The sequence below is a fragment of the Poromitra crassiceps genome (assembly GCF_964638095.1).
Source record: "Poromitra crassiceps genome assembly, chromosome: 17".
Lineage (NCBI taxonomy): Eukaryota > Metazoa > Chordata > Actinopteri > Beryciformes > Melamphaidae > Poromitra > Poromitra crassiceps.
In genome coordinates this window covers 12166615-12184101 of record NC_139635.1, presented here as the reverse complement: position 1 = coordinate 12184101, position 17487 = coordinate 12166615, and the positions used below count along the sequence as shown (strand labels likewise).

At 45.8% G+C, this 17487-nt stretch overlaps 1 protein-coding gene and 1 pseudogene across 2 annotated transcripts in view; one reads left to right on the top strand and one right to left on the bottom strand.

Annotated features, from left to right (window-relative positions):
* Positions 1–17487, top strand: part of slco5a1b (solute carrier organic anion transporter family member 5A1b) — a gene marked incomplete at both ends in the record, with an annotated part of 144107 nt that overhangs the window by 57505 nt on the left and 69115 nt on the right. The gene's annotated exons all lie outside the window — the stretch shown is intronic.
* On the bottom strand, positions 8530–9726 carry LOC310791926 (cyclin-dependent kinase 9 pseudogene; annotated as a pseudogene). The gene has a single exon. The product of its transcript is annotated as a cyclin-dependent kinase 9 pseudogene (transcript).

Below are 17487 nucleotides of genomic sequence, written 5' to 3'. Positions count from 1 at the left end.
TTTTTCTGCACCAGGGAGGCACCAAGGTTATCAAATGGGAGGCGAGCGGTGATGTGGACAAACCCCAATCAATCTTGCTTTGTGCCGTTGTGTGGCTCTGGAGTCTGCTGGTGGATTTGTTCTAATCAGGCTTGGTCTTGCTGCCTGCCGGGGGTTTTATCTAGGAGCTTTGGAGCAGTTAGGGATTGTTTCTTCAGTCATGTCTGCTGTTTAGTTTGAGAATAGGAAAGGGACCAGAAACGAACGACAGTGATTTGGGTTTCTTCCAAGTTTTGCATTCTAAGGTCTCTTTCACATATAAGCTGGTGGACTCGGTGCGATTCGGGGGGGTGAAGTTGCAACATTGTTGCGATTTTCATTTGATCCGGTTCTCTTTCACACAGCAATTTGTCACAAACGCACCAAACTTTCTGAACAATGTCACGTGATCCAAACAGTCACTCGTCTATTGGACAGAATAGAGAAGGGAAATCTCTCCTCTCTTCAGCAGGCTTCTTGCATGGCTGAGGGCTGACTGAACAACACAAGCGAATCCGCAGAACACAGCTAATTATTTAACAAGAATGTGCCCAATATGAGCAGCAGATGAGGCAGCAAGCTGTTGAACATTTCATTCTACAGATGAGAGTAGCCTACGTACTGAAGGAGATAGGCAAGCGGCCAGCTGTTGAGAAATGTGATGTTATGACGGCGTACGTCACGACGCGGCGCGCAGGTTCTGTACACGTGTGCACCCGCAGTGTTTGTTTTGCTCCCTTCTACCGTCTTCTACTCATGATGCACTGCAGGAGTGCATCAGATGCACTGGTGCTCTTGTGTTTAGTCCGGCTTGCTTTCACACAACAAACGAACCGCGCCAGGGTTCACTTGGAAGCGAACTGAGACCCACGTTTTCAAGCGCGCCAGAGTTCGTTTGTTTGTTCCGCAACAGAGTTCGTTTGCGCTTTCACACCACCCCAAACGAACCGCACTATCCGAGGAAACGAACTCTGCCGCGGTTAAAGCCTCAAATACACTACCCAACTCTGACCAACTCTGAACATCTTTCACAGATTTTGAAAGACTGGGGAGTTTACACTACAAGACTTTTTCATTAAGATTTTTTATCACGACTGAACAACTGATTGAAATACACTATACGACTCAGACCGCCTGGAAATCACTGTTTGAAATACACTAGCCGATTGTCTCCATGACGACTCCCTCCAACTGAACATCACCTCAACAAAACTCTCGCGAGAGCGAGAGTTAAGCCGTCAGCCCAGCATTGACAGACACTGAGAACTGTGTAAAAGCCCCGCTGTCAGGACTGCTCTGTGCTCATCTGCGACACACAGTTAGATTTTAGTTTTAAAATGCAGTTCTCGGCTTACTACCACAGCTTATCGCCTAGTGATAAGCAATGTTATGCATCGAAATTAACGTTGGTTAATGGGATATGTCTTACAGACCCATACGCACTGGCGCTGTCAATTGGCCAAGCCTAGTGGCCAGCAATACATATCGTGCATTCCTTTATAACTGGGGATAGTGTAGATAATTATTCTGTAACTTGCAAAGATATATTGTTATGTTGATAATGCACACAACTCAATAATGACATTATGTAACGTTACTTGGTCGTTAACTAACCGAGCGATGTGGCTGAGCAGCCTACAGCTTCAGGCAGCTTACCTGATTATGAAGAGCACTACAAAGTCGGGCATTTTTAACTCATTCACCGCCAATGACGTCTTTGACGTGTTATCAGAAATAGCCCTCCCCGCCAATGACGTGTTTGACGTGTTTTTGTTTTTATTACTGCAGGGCGTAGTTTAAACACTTCCCCAGCCTGTCACATGGTATCAGGTCCCTATCATCTAAGACAACACGTGAACAAACACATACCGCAGCTGTTGTTTTGAAATTGAGCAGGAGGAAAAGCAGAAAACTGGTAACGCTTCCTTGTGCAGACAGGAGAAACGCCATTGAAACGCGCCTCGGCGCGCTGCACGAGCTGGAGTCGCCTTCCTCTGTGCCAGCCGGGAGAAAGTAATCAAGAGATGTGTTTGATCATCGGAGGAATGAGGAAATGATCGATCAGTTTGCGAGGGCGGTGAGGACGTGTTGAATAGCCGAGGGGAAAACGGGAACGATCAGATAGCAGGGGATATGACAGGGAGTCGGAGACATGGACGAGGACGGGTGCAAAATAAACACACAACAGCAAGGCACAAGGCAGAAGCGGGAGTCAGAGCAGCCCGCTGTCCTTTCTCAAGAGCTATTCAGTTGGTTCATGTAATCGCTGGGCTGCGTGCCCTCCAGTGTTGCTCCTGGCCAATCCCAGCGCCACAGGGCGTGGTTATTGCTTATCCTATGTGGGGTTAGAAATCTAAAAGGGGGATCGTGTGTGTGTGTGTGTGTGTGTGTGTGTGTGTGTGTGTGTGTCTGTCTGTCTGTCTGTCTGTCTGTCTGTCTGTCTGTCTGTCTGTCTGCACACTCACACCGAGTAAACTGTATTGTTGAATGTAAAAAAAAAGCACTTCATGTGTATATATATATATATATATATATTTTTTTTTTGTCATTTGTGTCCTAACGAATAATATTTACATGTCTGATGTCAATACAGTTCAAAATAAAAGAATTGAGAGCGAGTTCTGCATGAGATTGTGTGCATAAATACATAAATGCCATTTTCTGCAATTTCTTTTCTCAGAGAGACATTTTGGGGGAAAACAGGGTGTATATAAATGGCTATAAGTAGAGTACAGAACATGCTAAAAGCTCACTTTTTTTTCCTGGTGAACCCAGAGACGTACATCTTCATTTTGAGGTATTGCAAATCACTCTGGTGCTAATAGATAATTTACTGTGGGTCTTGAAAGATGACCAACAATTATGAAAATCTTTGGCCTGTGCTAAATATTGGCAGTCCTAAACTGGCGGTGAATGAGTTAATGATGTCCTCGTTCCAATCAGTTCAACTCAATAATGACATTATTTAACGTTACTTGGTTGTTAATTAACTAACCGAGCGATGTGGCTGTTACTAGCAGCCTACTACAGCTTCTGATATGAAATGAGCGAGCACTGCAAAGTCGGGCATTTTTAACGATTTCCTCTTTCGGCTTGCAACCAAAGACACCTACGGTTAGCATTAAAAGCAGTATGAGTTGACGGGATTCGGTAAAACTTTAGTCCTTGCTTTGTTGATAGTGTAACAGACTGTTCAGTGTTGTGTTGTGTTCTATTGCGTGTGTGCGAGGCTGTGTATGTTCCCTCGAGTTGCGTAGAACAGGATATGTGGGGAGAAGCTTGTTATAACCTTACAGACTGGCTCTATCGTTTATTATTTTATTAACCAAGTGTGAATAGGCGGACCCGAATACTCTGCTACAATAGCTTTCCGATTCTGGCATCGCACTGCACAACACAAAGACATGTCTTGCGCGAATAGTTTTCGGGCCACTGGAAAACTACTTGACAGGGCTGCGCGGAGTCATTTTTTTTATTCACCTTTTGTGTACCGCCCATGGTACCGCCCTCCTCTGTTTTCATTGGCTGTTGATGGAACATTGAGTTGAGTCCAGTTGGGTTGAGTCGGTGGAGCAGTATACACTATGCGATATCAGCGGCTGGATTTCAAACATGTTTGAAATAATCGTGTGGCTCCGACTGGCGTCATCTGGCAGTTTACACTAGACGATTAGAAATCTGCACCCAGTTTACACTAACCGATTTCGGTGCTAAGACTGCAGACAACTGGCCACATCTGGGGACAACTAGAGCCAACTAGAGCCATCTGAGCCCAACTGGAAATCCTATGTAAAATCCTAGGAAATGTCTTGTAGTGTAATCTCAGCTTAAAGCGGACTAAACAGCTTATATGTGAAAGTGACCTAAGTTTAACAAATGTATTATATTTCAAATAGAATTGGTATTAAGTCATATTAGGTGCCGTGTCACACAGAAAGCATCTTTTGAGCTGCTAGCGTCTTTCTGCAATTAATTTTCTTCTCAGGTAGAAAGTTCAGCTTTGGGAGAAGAATGTCCCTTTTTTCGACCGACCAATCAAAATCTTAAGACTAAAAAGATCAACAAACGTGGTGGAGTAGAGGCTCTGGTTGAGAATTATTAATAGTATTATCTTGTTAGTTGTTAGCTTGCTATTTACCTGGTATGCTCATCATCCATAAGAGCCTTGAGATTTTACTTGGACTATAGCTCGACAACTTGAGACTTGCAAAGAAATTAGGGGCTGATTAATGACACCCTGTGGTTAGTGTCTTAGAACAGACGAGTTGGCTTCCGCAATTTTCAAATGCTTCCGCCATACCGTCTGTAATTCGTGGGGGAGAATCATGCACCAACCGGAATGGGAAGCAGAAAGGCGGGTCTTCCGCTCATTAGTCCAATCAGAATTTTTTTTCGTGGACACGCGTGTCGTGATTGGTCGGATTTTGTCGAACTTCCTTCCAGTCTGAAGGTTTTTTTCCCAACTTCCTTGTGCATGTTCTGGGGGTGTAACGTACAGACTGTATAGCTGCATTCGCCGGATGTAGATGAGACAGTCTGTTTTAAGAGACTACCCTGTGGTGGAATGGGCTGGACTGGTTAAACTCACCACATGTCCCGCCAGTAGAGACAATAAACACGTCTGCCCGATGGTGAGGAGGACATCACACAACATCTGATTACTGCAGTGCTGATGAAGAAGCTGTTTATTGAGTGATTGAACCCATTCTGACATCAGAGAAATACAGCAGTCTAGACAAGTTGCTCAGAATCACTGCATGGGTGAAGAGATTTGCGCATAACTCGCGCAGCGCGGAGAAGCGCTATGGACAGCTATGCACTGAGGAGATTGAATCACCTGAAAAATATTGGATCCGACTGTCACAATAAATGTTTCTCAAAGGAAATGAAACAATTGGAAAAGGACATGGAAACACTCAAATAAGACCTGTTCAGCTCTTGTATCATTTTGAACTGGAGTGATGGACATGAAGGTATATCTTTGATACTTGAAGACTGAAGTCCGCACCACAACTCTACACTGGACATGATGGAGGTGACACCCCAGACGGTAGGTAGACGGTCACTCTGGACAGGCACTCTGTTGCTACAGGGCGAGCACGCTGTCACTCTGGTCGGGCGCCCTGTCCCCCCAATGGTGCTGATGAAGTGGGCCTGGTCGGCGCGTTCGGGTCGGGTCGGGTTCGCGGTCGGGTGTTGGATTTTCGATCCAAGTTGCGGTGAAGGCCCCTAAGATGTGGAAGCTAGTCTTGAGTTTAGCTGCTGGGGAAATGCGGAAGAACAGAGAAGAGTTGCGGAGGGTCTGGACATCCTCTCTGGATGGTCCTCATGGCTAGGTCCTCAGGTGTCCCCTGCAACACACCTGCTAAGTGAACAGGTCCTAAAATGAAGGGAATGTAAAGTACTGTATAGGTTGATTGCCATCCAGCCGGCGTTTGCCTCGGGTGTCGGTCAAAACACAAGACAAGAATGTCCACAGGTCACTGCAATCTGGTAGGCTGGTGCTTGTCTCCTGTCCTCTTCACGTCTGTCAGCAGGCTCGAACCTCCTCGAGGACCAGCTGCGGCAGCTCGCCCACCTGCTGGTCCCTCCTCACCAACACCCCTCAGCCCTTCCTCCAGCTGGTCCGTTTCCATGGGAACCTCGTAGTCGTGCCCGGGGGAGGATGTGTTTGGCGCAAATAGGTCCGACACCAGCTCCTTGATGTCGGCGTACGTTGATTTGCGCTGGACGCTCCAGAGGACCAGGTGTCGAGGGAGGCCCATTCTCAGCGCCTGACGGACGATCAGAGAGTCTTCTTCTGGCATCACGCCACCTTGGGGAGATGATGATGATGATGATGGTAATATAGAACCAATAATAACTATTAGGTACCTGTCAAAATAAAGGAAACTCCAACATAGACACTCCTTGGTATCGTTTCTAGTATGTATGTGACGATATGCTTAGTTTGTCCGGGTCGCTGTCATGACATTGGTGGTGATCTGGGGAGGTGGTGGGATGAAGCTTTTTGCTCTGGAGATGCTGGATGAATGCGTGATGCTGACACAAGGTGAGTGATGACTGCACAAGTGTGATTTAAGCTGTGGTGATGGGGGCTTTATATAGTACCAGGAGAAGGGCATTTATGATGTCATAACTGATGTCATTTATGATGTCATAACTGATGTCATTTGGGAGAAGGGCATTTATGATGTCATTTATGATGTCATAACTGATGTCATTTGGGACGTCATGGAGAAGGTGACGTCGGAGATGGTGACGTCATTTAGTGACGTCATTTGGGCTGAGGGGTATGACAGCATGGGGTGCTCTATTAATGCCTTATTTGGTCTTCCATGATTGAAATTCAGTCTACGACTACACTTCAATCATGAGAGACTCTTAATATAATTTTAACAAACTTTATTGAATCAGAATAGACGGTTTGAGTATGGCGTATGACTCCATGATGTGACGCTCCTCTTGCTTATGAGAGAGGGCGTCGGTGCTGTATGAGATAGGACATCCCCCAAAGGAATTTAAAGTTATTTCAGGAACTGGGAGAGTGAAAACGGGGGTCATGGAGCTGGCCTGGGGTATGCTTTAGTCAGGTCGTGGGCTGACGGGGAGAATTTATGCATGCCGGGAGATGAGGGGCTGACCGGGGTTTTTTAAGGCAAAGCGGGGATGCAAGGGAGTGGATGTGGATAGCCTGGGCATGGGCGCATTGAAGAGAAAAGGAGAGTTTGATCACCACCAACGAAGTGCTTGTTGCCTCTTTAGTCATGGAAGGAGGGATCTTTGGGCTGATAATATGGCGTCTTGCTCTGGACGAATGTAGGATGCATAGGCTGATGAGGACCAGCGCCCCAGTTGTTGAAGGGAGGCGGAGGACACCCCCTGCATGGCTGCTGATGTGGCTGCTCCGATCCTGAAGGAGTGACTGGAATAGTTCTCTGCAGGGATGTTGCATTTCTGGAGTGTGGTCTTGAAGTGAAGGATGAACCAGGATCTTGTCATGTGATGATGGGGAGAGATGAGGAAAAGGGGGCCAAGGGCTGATTGAGGTTTATGCAAATGCCGGAATGATGGGTTATGCAGATTGTCAGGACATTGGCTGACTTGTCAGGACGTGGGCTGACTGAAGTTTAAGCAGGATGCAGGGATAATGGGTTGAGCAAGTTGTCAGGATGTGGACTGACTTCTCAGGACGTGGGCTGACAGGTTTAAGCAGAATGCAGAGATAATGGGTTGAGCAAATTGTCAGGACGGGGGCTGACTTTTCAGGACATGGGCTGACTGATGTTTAAGCAGAATGCAGGGATAATGGGTTGTGCAAATTGTCAGGACGTGGGCTGACTGAGGTTAAGCAATGGCAAGGACACTTATGGGGTTATATGCAAATTGCCCGGCATGGGCACCCAACGGGGATTGGGAGAGAAGACCACCACCAATGAAATGCATTAATACTTCCTACCAATCATGGAAGGAGGCATATTTGGGCTGATAATATAGCAGCTTGCTCTGGATGGATGTAGGACACATAGGCTGATGAAGACAGCAGCCCAGTTGTTGAAGGGAGGACCCCCCCAAAAGAAAAAAGGTCAGCGATGACCTGCATGGTCCTGACTAAAGCATACCCCAGGCGAGCTCCATGACCCCCGTTTTCACTCTCCCAGTTCCTGAAATAACTTTAAATTCCTTTGGGGGATGTCCTATCTCATACAGCACCGACGCCCTCTCTCATAAGCAAGAGGAGCGTCACATCATGGAGTCATTCGCCATACTCAAACCGTCTATTCTGATTCAATAAAGTTTGTTAAAATTATATTAAGAGTCTCTCATGATTGAAGTGTAGTCGTAGACTGAATTTACTCTCCATCGCCGACTCTAATGTTTGTAGATCAGACTCGGAACTGATCCTGCTTCTACTGGTCCTATTTATACCACCAGCAGGGTAGGATTTATGACATCAGAAATGATGTCGCTATGCATTTTATGACATCACAGATTTGTTTCGCTTTTTTTTCCTCTGGCTTCAGACAAGTTTATTTTCCTATCAGATGTAGAATACAAGTCGAAAGAAGAAGAAAGAACAAAATCTAAAGACTGTTTGACTGTCTGTTGTGTAGGGTGCAGTACTTTTCAAACAATAATTCTAGCTACTTGGTACTTCGCCCAAAAGAGTTGGAAAATATCTGAATATCAGATATTCAGTAAAAAAGAATCGAATGTCCTCCTGCATCCCTGGTTTCAGACAGGATCTGCCGCGCAAACAAACAAACAAGCGACAAACAAAAACAAATGAGGGGTAAACAGACAGGCTTTTGAAATAGTCCTCATTCCAAGCTCTACCAGAACCAGAACCAGAACCCTCTGAGAGCAGCAAAACAGTGCAGAGCGATGCAAGAACAGCGAGCAAAAGCCTGTAGAGACAGACGCCCCTGCCTGTCTGACAAGCTCGACTGTTCCCACCTCCCACATCTCCCCTTTACACATGTCCCCTTACTGTTCGTGTAAAACACACGCTCAAACTCGGTCTGACCTCTGGTGGCCGGCTTTCTGTTGTGATTGGGCTGCTGCTGCTGGGGCATGTGGCCTCCCCGCCGGGCCGGGGCCACTGGCCAGATATTCGAACATGGAGGTGTTGTGGGTGGAGAGCATGTTCTTCAGGTCAGACGGCATGGGGTCGGACCAGAAGAAGTCGTGGTTGAGGGCATCGTCGCTGTCCATGCGCTGCGCCGGGTCCAGGACCAGCAGCTTGTCGATGAGGTCCAGGGCGTTGGGCTCTTTGACGTAAGCTTTGAGACAATCTTTCACTTTCCGCTTCTGGCCTTTAGGCAACTCCATTTTCGCGTAGAGCTCGTACTTCTTGTCCACACCAGGCCACACCTCAGCAGTGATGGAGCCACACCGCTGGCTGATCAGAGTGAGCTGGTGCTGCTCTGTGTTCCCCGGCATGATGGGGCTTCTGGTCCACATCTCCGCCATGATACAGCCTGCGCCCCACAGGTCAATGGCAGGGCCGTAGTTTCGCTCGCCTAGCAGCAGCTCTGGCGGTCTGTACCAGAGCGTGACCACGTGGTTGGTGTAGCCGCTGTTTTTAGCCAGGCTGAAGGCTCGTGCCAAGCCAAAGTCAGCCAGCTTCAGCACGCCGTCTCTGGTGATGAGCACGTTGGCTGTCTTCAGGTCTCTGTGGAGGATCTTGTTTCTGTGGATGTAGTACAGTCCATTGAGCAGCATCTGCATCACCTTCTTGATCTCTGCCAAGGTGAACTTGACTTTGGCGTTGCTCAGCAGCCCAGCCAAGTCGTGCTCACAGAAGTCAAACACCAGGTAGATGCTGCCTTTGTATCTGTTGAACTGTTGTTGTTGATCTGTTGAAGTAGCTTTGGTCCGGCAGATCTCAATCAGATTCACCACATTATCATGTTTGAGCAGCTGGAGGATCTTGATCTCTCTCAGAGCTGTGATCGGGAACCCTTCTTTCTCATTTTCCATCAAAACCTTCTTCAGTGCTACCATCTTCGAAGTCCTTCTGTGCTTTGCTTTGAACACTTCCCCAAAGGTCCCCTGGCCTATTTTGACCAGTTTTTCGTATTTTGATGCAACGTCACAGAAAGGAAATACAACTCCATCATAGTATTTGGATGTTATTGCCGCCTCCCAGTCAGGTTTGACACCTCCACCGCTGGCGTTCGCAGTGCTACTTTTCTCTTGCTGCATCGTTGTGGCTCTGCCAGATCTCGTGAGAAACAAGATGCTGTGCTGCCTTCAGGTGCAGCTCTGAAGAAGCTCCTGTATGTGTCTTATCTCACTACTTTAAAGCAGAGAGGTGCGGTTCCGAGGCACACATTTCCTCAACTGTGCATGCTCAGAATGGCATTACTGATGACATCACTGATGACATCACAATTGCTCAAGTGACATCACTAATGACATCACAATTGCTCGAGTGACATCACTGATACAATTGCTTGAGTGACATCACTGATGACATCACAACTGCTCGAGTGACCGCTTCGTTTACAGCAACATCTCATCCCCTCTACCGATTTCTAGTCCATCATCACTGATGTCATATACATTGTGACATCATCAGTCATGTCATAGATATTGTGACATTATCAGTGATTTCAGACTGATAGAATCACTTTACATGTTTGTCCAAATTATCCTTAACACCACTTTGCTGTCCGTAGGTTGATGATGTTATATCATCATCATCATCAGTATATAAATGGGAGATAGTGCTCTGTCTATCTGTCTGATTCTCTGTCCCACTGTGATGTCATAAATCCGACTGTGACACCATCAGTGATGGCATAAATCTCAGTGATGTCATAAATCCCACTGTGACAACATCATCAGTGATGTCATAAATCCCACTGATGAAATCCCACTGTGACATCATCAGTGATGTCATAAATCCCACTGATGACATCATCAGTGATGTCATACATCTGACATCATCAGTGATGGGGGTCTCATTGGCCACACAGCAGAGCTGCAGGACGGGCGAGGCCAAACGAGCCCGCATAATCGGGCGAGTCTACGAATCAAGATTCATATTTGGGGGGGGGGGGGGGGGTCAAAATAGGGTCCAGGTTGAGAAATAAAGAAGTTATCCTTTAGGCATTGAGTGCCAGCCACTTTTGGAGAACGGACGCTCCCAGTGCCAGAGTTTCAGAGCGTTTTCAGTGATTTCTCGAGGCCCACAGAATATTGTGTGATATTACTATGTAAACACCGAACACGCAAAAAGAACAAGGAGACTCTATTGTATCATCAGCAAAAAAAAGTTTATTGATACCATTTTCCGTTCTTTAGTTATCAGCCGGAGAAGATAGGTCAAAAACAGCAAATACAGGCATTTCTATCTAGAAGCTGAGATATTCAGCCTTTTGTGAAATGCAGCATTTCAAGCACATTCACTGACTCTAGCTAATATTTTCTGATGTAGTGACGTGGTGTAGTTGTGTGCTGCCCTGGGTGCCCCACCCCCCTCTCCCCCCCTCAGCTACAAACTCCTCCCCACACTAGTAACACACAGCCTCACGCACCCAGCGTCTATTTTCGGAGTGCTTTTTGTGCGCCGCCTCCCAGGCAGCGCGACAAGGAGCATTTTCTTGTCGCGCTGCCGGACTGCAGGGAAAGGGTTGGCACTTCGGCGTCGGGTGCTGCCTTTCTGGCGGCTAATCGTGTGAAGAAACTATGCAGACAGACAGACAGAGGCAGAGGAGCTCAGTTGTGTGCGCGGATTGACTGCTGTTGCCAGGCACCGTCAGTTGCAGCCAGAGCAATCTACATGGCTCTGGGCTGCAGCATGAGCGCTTTCTCTTTGATCAGGGGGCTTTTTCAGGCTATATTTCGGACATTTCTCTAATCTGGAGAGCACTGTCGCCACCTGATGAGTCCGTAAAATAGGTTATACAGCTTCAATAGCTACAATATTTGTACAGGACATACATAAGGCTTTGATCCACGTCCCACCGTCAAAAAAGGCAATTGAGACAATCGTCGTCTTTGGCACTCTACGTTAGTATTCGAATTGACGACAACTGTCGTCATTGGCACTCAATGAGTTAAGAAGCAGACGTTACCGGTGATCGATTCAGGAATTTGTGTACAATTTGCATCCCTAATAATGAAAATAATAATAATAAAAGAATGAATGAATGAATGAATGATGGATGGATGAATGAACAGAATTTTATTTTTTTCATCCAGCAGACAGACCAGACTGAGACCGAGACTGCTCAAAAGGCAGCGAGCGATCAGCAGAATCAGAGGCCAAGCCTGACTACATCTTGGCTAATCAAAGCATAGACTCATCACTGAGTCTTCCTCAAGATTCTTCCACATTTAAAGCCGCCTTCAGACTGTAAGATTTTAGCAATCTTACAAGTTTATGGAGGGCCAATATTATCCATTGCCTGGCCTCCCAGGATATCTCGTAAGGTTGCATTTACCCCCATGCACATCGTTTGACCATTTCTTTCAATTTATAACTGTATGAAACACCATAAAACCAGAGGAGAATCCCGATTTCTTATGCTTCTCTATGGAGCCCTAGGCTCAGGTTGTCCGAATGTATGGTAGACAGGGCCCGAAATTAATTTTTGACCCACCGGCCAGTAGGGCTGGGTATCGAGTTTCGATACTTACTTGGCACCGAAATGGAAACATCGATACTAAGGGGTATCGAAGCCTCCCCTGTCAATCGATACCAATTTTCGATACCAAAACAAAACAGCGTCATTGAGCCTATAAGCATGCGACATGCTTGCACGCCGCGCTCTAATACGGCTGGTGATTGGCTGTCATGTAGAGGCATGCAGGAAACGTTACGCCCACTTTAGCCGGTGTGTTTGTTGTGACTGTGAGCCAGGCGTGCGGTGCGGATATAGTATACAAGAAGTTAGCCACTCAAGCTACTCCTATCCTGGAGTACCATATGGCGAAGATGATGAAAAGCAGGAAAAGAAACAGAAACAACACGGACTGGTTTCCACAGACAAGAGAAATAATTGAGAGGTGGGTCAGCTTACCGCAAGTTAGCGGTTATCAGATCCCTCAGTCTGACAAATCCATGCATCTGGCTGTGAGTTGTAGCTAGCATTAGATTGTTTAATTAATTGCCGCCGTAACGTTATGCGCAAGCGGGCATTGTGTATTTTTAGCAACTCGTTAACAAACGCTGATGTCATGATAGTTTGTTGAATGTAAATGCGATTCATTTATATTGATTGGCTAGTCAGTGAATACATGAAGTTGAGCTGTCTCGTCAGATTTGACAAGAATAGAGTTCTGTTGCAGCAGTGAGCATTAAACACTGATCTGCAACGCTAGCGTTAGATGTTTAATTAATTAGCGTTAACGTTATGTGCAAGCGGGCAGTTATCACCCATTATGTATTTTTAGCAACTCGTTAACAAACGCTGATGTCATGATAGATAGTTTGTTATATAAATGGGATTCACTTTGTGGCATATAAGGCTATATTGATAGGCTATGTCAATGCTCAACTAGTCTTCCATGCATGAAGTGGAGCCATCTCATCAGTTTGGACAAGAATAGAGTTCTGTTGCATCAGTGAGCATTAAACCCTGATTTGCAACTCTCTGTTTTGCACTGAAAACTATTCCACTGATTTATTTGTTTTAGCTACATTTCTTTCCTTTGTAGTACCTACTCCAATATTTTTTGTAGGGACGGCAATACGTTTAGAGAACTTAAAGTTATGTTAAATACAGTAGGTTTTATTTTTTTCTGCTGTAAAACTTAAGATGGGGGGAAAACTAAAGATTTGTAAAATAATTTCAATGTGTAATGCAGTTGTATTTGTTAAAATGGATTTTTCTAAAAATTGGTATCGAAAAAAGTATCGTTCAGGAACAGGTATCGAAATCCAAGTATTGAAACGGTATCGATATCGAAAAATTTTGAACGATACCCAGCCCTACCGGCCAGTGGCGGGTAGATCGAAAAGATCTACCCGCCAAGCATATTTCTTACCGGCCCCAAAAAAAACGCATTTTTGTGTCACATATATCCATATATATCAATTTTTTTCAGTACATTTCAAGTAGATAAGGTATTACGTTGAAGAATACACACTTAAATAAGAGGCCAGAGTAAAATTTGAAGCAAATTATTTTAATATATTGATTGATGATTGATTAATCAATACATGTCAAGTCAATCTTATCAATACATGTCAAGTCAATCTTGAGCTTAAATTGTTGTAAAAAAAACAACGCAGCTAAAAGTAATAACTGCGACAGTCTCAGTGCACAACGCACAACTTGGGCTACACACCTTTCTTTCCCACTCACACCTGGCACCTGCGTTAGCTCTCCTGCACTCGTTCTCGGCTCCCCTTCGGCTTTATTGGTGGTAAGCATTTTGATTAATCTCCTCATCATACGAGCTCGGCAACAAGCGTTAGCGATTGATTCATTGATTGATTCGCCCGATGTAGGCTGTCAATTTAGCAGAGGTTAAAAGACGCTTTTTACCTCCACTAAATTGATGACTGCATTCCATTCCACTCCAGAGTCATGTTTGGTAGCCTATACGGCAGAGCCAGAATGAAACAGTCTCACAAAGCGGAAAAGGAGTGTCGGCAACAAGTGCGAGCGATTGATTGATTCATTTATTGATTCGCCCGACGTTAGGCTGTCAATTTACCTGCGCTAAATTGACGACTGCATTTCATTCCAGAGTCAAGTTTGGTAGCCGGGAGAGCTAGAATGGAACAGCCTCAGGAAGCACTCATGTTATACTACCGCACTGAACGCACTAACGTTAGTTCAGTGACTGAACTAACCTTAGTTTCAGACTGCTTCCTTGTATATTGTGCGCTGGGATCAGCGCTCCCCAGCGCACTCCCAGCGTTTAACAGTCGGAAAACAGGCGGCTACACACAGTTTTAATATTACATGACGACCATTTTGCGACCCGCCACGTGGCGGACAGATGCCAAATCTAACTCGCCAAAGCTAAAATATGCCCGCCATTGGCGGCTCTAATTTCGGGCCCTGATGGTAGAGCTGCACGCGCTGTGATTTGCTAGTCTGCGTTCGGGGCGGGACTTAGCAATAGGTCAATTGTATATATACGTGGCCGAACACAGAAGTTGAAACAAACAAACAAACAAACAAACATTGCCCACATACTCAATTTTATAAATAGATAGATAGATAGATAGATAGATAGATAGATAGATAGATAGATAGATAGATAGATAGATAGATAGATAAAATATATGAATAGAGACAAATCATGTAAACGCTGTTGAATGTTTTAAGCCAAGGTATGTATTTTGGTGTCTATTTCCTCATCACTTATTGGAAAATTGACCAATTAAATAAAGTGTTGCTGCTTCTGTGTGGGGACACGTTGACCTGAGAGTTGAGTCCACTTCACTCAGTCTGCCTAACGGACTGGATTAAGACCTCTTAATGGATCCATGGCCTCGGGGGACTCGCAACGGCCAACGACCACGAGTCCGCCCCTCGCTGCTCCGCAAGATCAATGGCATCTGGCATCGTTCAGCAGGGTCTGGGCTGCTGCGATGAGCCGGGATGTCAAAAGTTCTCCTTCATAGGAGCCAAGGGCCAGCTGGCCCTGGCTCTGATCATGTTAATAACGCTAGCATTGCTCACGGACCATTAGGTGCACTGGCTGTTTTGTGCGTGTGTGTGTGCGTGTGTGTGTGTGCGCGTGCGTGCGCACGCATGTGTGTGTGTGTGTGTGTGCGTGTGTGTGTGTGTGCGTGCGTGTGTATGTGTGAAGGGGGGGATTAAGAGTGAGAGAGGGAAAGGAATGGACAGAGATGCATAATGTATGTCATCTCATTTTAAATTGAAATTTCCACGCCTTCCTTGTAAAATAAATGCTTTGCCTGCAAAAGGTTCAATCAAACATAAAGAAATGACACCCAGCCTATAATAAATCATTTCACGATGAAATCTCAATTCAATATCACCACTTTCAGAGCACATTTTCAATATAAAGGTGTTGGAACCACTTATTATATAACGGATAGTTCCGGTCCTTAATCATGATTAGCTGAGCCTTGTTCAAAGCTGTAAAATACTCTATAACAGTCCCTCCAGGAAATTGCGATTTTTGCGATCGCAAAAATGAATGCAAATTCAACCAATCTCCGGAATATGGGGCACGGTGGCGCAGTGGTGTAGTGCTGTCGCCTCACAGCAAGAAGGTCCTGGGTTAGATTCCGGCCTGAGACGGTGTGGGCGCCAGCACACGGCACCGGCTCACCGTTCAGCTTCAATCGATCGGCGGGGTCAAACAACGTATCTAGCCTACTTGAGAGCACAAACATGAATATATAAAAACATATTTCAAAGTGGTAAGTAGGGCTTAATTTAAATGTAGCCTGCAACAAGTGCACAGCTGTCCTCGATTAATTCAACAGAGCCATTTTTCTTTTTCCCCCCTTTGAATGCAATCTATTTTTCATATGGTGACCATATGAATGGCGACTCGCTGTTTCCAGAGAGCTGGAGGAGGCTTGAAGGACTACATTGAACTGACTAGAGGGAGGCTTGAAGGACTACATTGAACTGACTAGAGGGAGGCTTGAAGGACTACATTGAACTGACTGGAGGGAGGCTTGAAGGACTACATTGAACTGACTAGAGGAGGCTTGAAGGACTACATTGAACTGACTAGAGGAGGCTTGAAGGACTACATTGAACTGACTAGAGGAGGCTTGAAGGACTACATTGAACTGACTGGAGGAGGCTTGAAGGACTACATTGAACTGACTGGAGGAGGCTTGAAGGACTACATTGAACTGACTAGAGGGAGGCTTGAAGGACTACATTAAACTGACTAGAGGGAGGCTTGAAGGACTACATTGAACTGACTGGAGGAGGCTTGAAGGACTACATTGAACTGACTGGATGGAGGCTTGAAGGACTACATTGAACTGACTGGAGGAGGATTGAAGGACTACATTGAACTGACTGGAGGAGGCTTGAAGGACTACATTGAACTGACTGGAGGGAGGCTTGAAGGACTACATTGAACTGATGGATGGAGGCTTGAAGGACTACATTGAACTGACTGGATGGAGGCTTGAAGGACTACATTGAACTGATGGATGGAGGCTTGAAGGACTACATTGAACTGACTGGATGGAGGCTTGAAGGACTACATTGAACTGACTGACTGGAGGCTTGAAGGACTACATTGAACTGACTGGATGGAGGCTTGAAGGACTACATTGAACTGACTGGATGGAAGCTTGAAGGACTACATTGAACTGACTGGATGGAAGCTTGAAGGACTACATTGAACTGACTGGATGGAGGCTTGAAGGACTACATTGAACTGACTGGAGGAGGCTTGAAGGACTACATTGAACTGACTGGAGGAGGCTTGAAGGACTACATTGAACTGACTGGAGGAGGCTTGAAGGACTACATTGAACTGACTGGATGGAGGCTTGAAGGACTACATTGAACTGACTGGAGGAGGCTTGAAGGACTACATTGAACTGACTGGATGGAGGCTTGAAGGACTACATTGAACTGACTAGAGGGAGGCTTGAAGGACTACATTGAACTGACTGGAGGAGGCTTGAAGGACTACATTGAACTGACTGGATGGAGGCTTGAAGGACTACATTGAACTGACTGGAGGAGGCTTGAAGGACTACATTGAACTGACTGGATGGAGGCTTGAAGGACTACATTGAACTGACTGGTGGAGGCTTGAAGGACTACATTGAACTGACTGGAGGAGGCTTGAAGGACTACATTGAACTGACTGGATGGAGGCTTGAAGGACTACATTGAACTGACTGGATGGAGGCTTGAAGGACTACATTGAACTGACTGGATGGAGGCTTGAAGGACTACATTGAACTGACTGGAGGAGGCTTGAAGGACTACATTGAACTGACTGGAGGAGGCTTGAAGGACTACATTGAACTGACTGGATGGAGGCTTG